Consider the following 6622-nt stretch of genomic DNA (forward strand, 5'->3'; position numbering starts at 1 on the left):
ACAAAAGAAAATATCTAGTCTACTTATGGTAAGATAGCGGAGAGATCCAATGATTCATCTGTACATTATTTCATTTACGTCAATGCTACCTCATCATTGCCAAGATTGCTAATCATGCTCACAAGTCTATCAATTATCTTGGCCTCCTAAATATTTAACCTTTTGAGCAGGTCTTTGATATATTTTTCTTGAAAAATAAAAGGGCCAAGAAGAAACTGTCTGATCTTCAAACCTAGGAAGAAGGTGAATTCCTGCATCATACTCATCTCAAATCATTTCCCATCAGTGCTATAAGGCCTTTTGAATGAGGATCTAAAGTAGCTATGAATATATTGTCATCCCCATATAATTGTGCTATTAGAAGATCCATTCCACTTGAATTCAAGAATAAAGTGTTGTCAGCTTTACCTCCTTTGAAAAAATTTTCATGAAGAAATTTTAACAGTCGTTCATACAAAGCTTTGAGAGCCTACTTCAGGACATACAAGACTTTGTCTAATTTCAACACATGATTTTGCAATTCATGATCTTCAATTCTGGAGTCTTATTACAATATACTTCTTCCTTTGGATATCCATTTAGAAAAGCACTTTTAATATCTATATGAAAAAGTTTGAACTCTATATGGGTAGCACAAACAATTAGGATTTTGATTTCTTCAATTTTTTCTAATGGGGCAAAAGTCTCATTATAATCAATTCCTTCCTCTTGATTGAATTCCTGAACAACTAGTTTTGACTTATTCCTTGTGATATTCCAATGTTCATTCAGCTTATTTTTGAACACCCATGAGGTCCTAATAATAATTATGTTGAGAGGTCTGGGACTAGCTGCCACACCTTACTTCTTTTAAACTGATGAAGCTCCTCCTGTATTAAGTTCACCTAGTCAACATGCTTTAGATGTTGTTTGATGTTCTTGGGTTCAATTGTTTATATTAAAGCAAAAAATGCAACTAGATTTCTAGTCTTTAATCTAGTGTGCATTCCGGATTCAATGAGGCACGATTGCCTGAGGAATGAGAAGACTAATGTTTCCACCATGATTTCCTCATAGTCTCTTCGTTGGGTTCAAAAACTTGTTCCCCTTCTTTAGAACTTTCTTTGTTGGTGTGTTATATTTTAGAAGCATTCGAAATAATAGAAGGACCAAAATCTTTTGTAGCTTTTGCATCATCTTATTTATTTGGAACATTTTCCACGATAGTCTTGCACAAGACTATCTCTTTGAGTTTTCATTAATTTTTCAAGTTCAAGATCATCCATGAGTACAAGGTTGTTCCTTTGACCAGCTTCATTGAAGATAACATGAACACTTTCCTCTATGCACAAAGTTCTCTTACTGTCGACTCTGTATGCCTTGTATGCCTTGCTTGTGAAGGAGTACCCCACAAAGACTCCTTGATCACTCTTTGGATAGAATATAACAAGATCATCCATCCTATTGTTCAGCATAAAAGCACTTGTAGCGAAAAGCCTTTAGATAACTGAATGAGGTCTTTCTTCCATTCAGTAGCTCATATGGATTTTAATTAAGCATTGATCTGATGAGACATCTGATAGAAAAATGTATTTACCGCTTCTACCCAAATATTCATTGCATGTCCTACGTCAATAAGCATGGTTCTACCAATATTCACTAGGGTTCTGTTCTTTTTCTCAACAATCCTATTTGCTAAGAACTTCTGGAGATGAAAAAGTTATGAAGAATTCCATTGTCTACGAGAAAACCATTGATTTGGGCATTTTCAGAATTTGTACCATGGTTTGATCTGATCCTTGCAATTGCAATTTACCTTTATATGGATCCTCTTTGCAAAGATGAGTAATACATGAGTTTTTCATACTTTGTTCGCATGAATTTTCCAAGTGAACCTTGAGAAGTCATCGACAACCACCATAATGTTTTTCTTCCCATCCCCGCATTGAAATTTCATGCGCCCACAAAAGTCCATGTGAAGAATTTTAGTGGCCGGGTTGGGCTAACACCTTTTTTTTTGTTAAAAGAAGCTCTCGTTTGCTTACCTCTTACGCAAGTATCAATTTTTGTTCTCTACAAATTTTAGATTAGGTAAGCTACAGTTCCAGTCCCTTGAAACCAACTTATTAAACAGTGAGAAGCTTACATGTCCTATCCTTTTTGTCCAAAAATTATCACTTTCACCCTGATCACTAAGGCATGTGAGATTATCTCTTTTTTTTTTATAATAAAGGTCCGCAACATACATATTGTTAAGCCTTTTGGCCGTAAGAATAACTTCTTTCGAAGTAAGAGTAGTGACAAAACATTAAGTTGATAGAAATCTCACTTCATTTCCTTTAACACATATCTGAGAAACACTGAGAAGGTTGTATTTTAGCCCATTCATATAGTACACAATATCTATGGAGTTTTCCATAGATCTCCCAATCTTCTCAATCCCAAGGATGAACCCTTTTTTTGTGTTTACAAATGACACACTACCACCTTGGTGTGCTTCTAGAGAGAGAAAGTTATGATTTCTCCAGTCATATGCTTTGAGCAACCACTGTCCATGAACCAACATTGACTGCTTCCTCCCTTATGCAAAAAGATTCTCTTGTTAGATTTAGGAACCCACATAAGATGGAGTTCCCAAAATATATCGAGAGACTTGATATGAAATCTCCCCATCCATGGTGGAAAATGTTCTTACTAAAACTATATCTAAGACTAGGTGCTTCCTTTTCTCAAATTTAGAGTAACTTGCTTGATTTTCTTTTGTATTTTTCAAGGATTCACATTTTCTTTTCAGTGACCAGTTCTGCAACACTGAGTGCATAACAAGTTATCATAGATAGACATGTGGTTGCTATGAGGGTTAAACGAGGATTATATCTTTTGACAACCCAAACCCTTACCACTATTGAATTTCTAATTTTCCAAGTTAGAAAGAATCTTTGAAGAATTAGTCCATTTCAAAGATTGTTATAGCTCTTGTTCGCCATTATTTGAATCCCTATAGTCACCAATAATCCACTATAGAGTCCATTATCGTTCTTCCCAAGAATACCTTTGTCGTTATAAGTAGCCGAACAATCTTGAACTATCGATATTTCATTGGGAAAGAGATAAACAAATGAAGAACCCCTCCCCCCCCCCTTTTCATCATCATATTGATTTCATGAGAGTTAACTATTCCATATACTAAAAGTGATTCAGTTTCATCCGTGCAAGCATCTTGAAAGATCATCATGTTGTTTTTATATGAACTATTGTTGTCCCCCTATATTTCAAACAAAAATAATAACTGAATTATGGATCAATGATAAATTAAATGAACTAATAATATCATATTTCTAGAAAACACAACAATTAATCAATCACAATATAACATAAAAGAGAAATGTCACCGTTAAGATCTTGATCCTGGGAAATGTGCACCAACAGTTGCATTGGACTATTATTGGACAACATATCCCATTGGATCCTTGTTTCATTATTAATGTAAAATTCGAACAAGTATTGTTGTTTCATCGGTAACCTAATTGTCTTGTGGCACTTAACACTACACCAATAGGTTCACCCAGATCAGTATGTTCATCCTTGTCATTAAATTTTGATATTCTTCAATTTCTATTTGAATTATTTTCCACTTATGAGTAGTTGCACAAACCCCTGTACAAAAATTGTGAGTCATGCGTAGAGACAATATCCACATACCTATCTCATCCTTTGAACCAACTGCCATAAATGAAATATCATACTAAACAAATTTTATTTTATCAACACTCAAAGGTGTAAGAAAAAGGTAAAAAGGATTTGCAAGTGTACAAAGGTGTAATCATGCAAATCCTTTTGTGCCATTTTTTTTACACTTTCGACTGTTGTATAAAAAAAGGATTCTGATGATATATCATGTATGGCGGTTGGTTCAAAGGAAGAGATATGTATGTGGATATTGCCTCAACGCATGACTCACAATTTTTATGCAGGGGTTTGTTCTACTACTCATAAGTGGGAAATAATTCAGTTAGAAAATTGAGAATATCCAAAGTTTATGACGAGGACAGACATTGGTGATATGGGTGATCCTATTAGTGCAGTCTTAAGTTTTACAAAGATAATTAGGTTGCCCATGAAACAACAACACTTGTTTCAATTCTTCATAATAAAACAAGGAGCCAATGGGATGTCTTGTCCCATAATGGTCCAATATAACAGTTAGTGCACATTTCAACGGATCAAATTATTAATAGTGGCATTTCTCATTTATGTGCTAATGTGAGTGATTAATTGTTGTGTTTTCTAGAAATATGATATTATTAGTCCCTTTAATTTATGTTAATCTACAACTAAGTTATTCTTTTGGTTTAAACTTGTCGGGGATAACAACAGTACAAAGCAAAACAACATGCTGATCTTTCAAGATGCCTACACGGATGCAACTGAATCTCTTTTAGTAGTTAACTCTCAGGAAATCAATATAATGATGAGGGTGGGGGGGATTCTTCATTTTTTCATCTCTTGCTCAATGGAATTTCGATAGTTCAAGACTGTTCGGCAATTTATAATGACAATGGTATTTTTGGAAAGAATGATAATGTAGTTTATAGTGGATCATTGGTGACTATAGGGTTTTAAAAGATAGCGAACAATATTTCTGCTACAAATCTTCATATTGAGTCGCTCAAAAATGCAAATGACATCATCTCTTATACAATTCATAAGGTCAAAACTGCTCTCAAATGCAAGTGTACGTCAAGACGCACTATTATATCCAATGGTTCATTACTTTTTTTAAAAAAAAATTGTTTGAGAATAGGAGCGTATTAAATATCAGATTTAGACTCCTGAATAATATCTGTTTTTTAATGTTAATGACCGTACGTTGTTATTGTGTCTTACTATTTTGAGTTTACCTAGAAATTCTCTTTTTTGACTTTGTTTTACATGAATGGTCTTGACATCACGCTAATATAATATTAAAATGAGTGAAAACTACAAGAGATAGATACAATAATTTTTTTAAAAAAAAGTTATAGCATAAATCTTGAAGGGTTACATATAAAAGTTATAAATAAAGCTTGTGGAACACTTTTCATAATTTCTATGGAGAATTTTGGGTAAGTTTTCTGTAGGTTTGATTTGCATTTACAAATTTTATCCCAACCTGGTGATGCATTCTCTCAAGCTTTTTTCTCTTCAGCGGAGCTTCTTCTACAGTGAAAAGCTAAACCGGTCAAACTAGGTGAAGTTAGTGGGGAGCCACGCTTACTGATGCCTATCGCCAGTGTGGTCTCACACCTACGGCTGGCATTCACACCTGTGGAGCCTAAGGAATTTGGGGATCTCTGCTCTTGCAAACGTTATTTTGTACTAGCAGCATTGTACCTGAGGCCACGAGTCCGCCAAATTGACATTGTTGAGTGTTTTATATCTCTTCTTCTCTCTTTTCTCAAATAATTGTGTAGTAGACCCCATTGTTGTGAGCTTAGTTAGACTTTAGAGAGTTGTTGCTCGTTTCTCGTCCATTTCTTCCCGTTCAAAGGTAAATTTCTTCGCCTTTGTCTTTTATATCATTTCTAAGTTTCAGTTCCATAATTCATTCTTGTTTTAGACCTCAAATTCTTTTATCTTCAATTCTCTAAGCAGCATCGTTGATCCATTTTCAATTCCGAATTCACTTCCATGTGACTACAGTATATACCAGAATTAAGACTCTCAATAGACGTTCCATATGGTGATTTGGATACAAAATTGATTTCACTATAACAACGGCAGAAACACAGGAGTTTCAAGACTGTATGTATCAATGATCTCCTTATGACTCCTAAAAGCAAAGGGATGGCATTACACTTTTTGCAACAAATGAGATCAGAATTCTATAGTATATTTATGTAAAGAAATTATTTATTTCAAAAGATTATTTTAGAAAAGTATTTGAAAAGCCAAAATTTAATAAAATGAAGTGTAGTTAAGAAGCTAATTGTTTACTTGGAAAAGATGGTAACTGATAAGAATGTGATGACTTTTTTTTGTTAACTTTCTCCAAGTGTCACCTCTTTCGACAAGTGGCAAGTGTCATGGAAACTTGTCCTAATTTTGAACAATCTTCTAGCCTAAAATTGCTCCTCTCCATTTGATTATTTACATAAGGAAAAATACTAATCAGTTTCTTGCTCCCTCTTTCACTCACGTTATGCCTCTCTTTGTTGGCTTTTTTATTCTATTAAACTGTGGCTTTGTTATTTTTTTATTTCCTCTAATGATATGCTGATGTTAATTAATTTGTTGATTTATGCTACCTCTATTTATTAATGTCACGACCCAAAACCGAGCCGCGACTGGCACCCACACTTACCCTCCTATGTGAGCGAACCAACCAATCTAAACCTTAACATTTTAAAAATAATGAACAAAATACGATGCGGAAGACTTAAACTCATTAATAAAAAGACAATTCAATAACTTCTAAAATTCAACATCTATTATTCCCCAAAATCTGGAAGTCATCACCACAAGAACATCTATGAACGAATTACTAAACTAAGAGTATTCTAAGAAGCTAAAATAAACAAAAGCTAGTCCATGCCGGAACTTCAAGGCATCAAGACATGAGGAAGAAGATCCAGTCCAAGCTAGAAGCATTAGCTCACCCTGA

This window comes from Solanum pennellii, chromosome 10 (assembly GCF_001406875.1).
Source record: "Solanum pennellii chromosome 10, SPENNV200".
NCBI classification, from domain to species: domain Eukaryota; kingdom Viridiplantae; phylum Streptophyta; class Magnoliopsida; order Solanales; family Solanaceae; genus Solanum; species Solanum pennellii.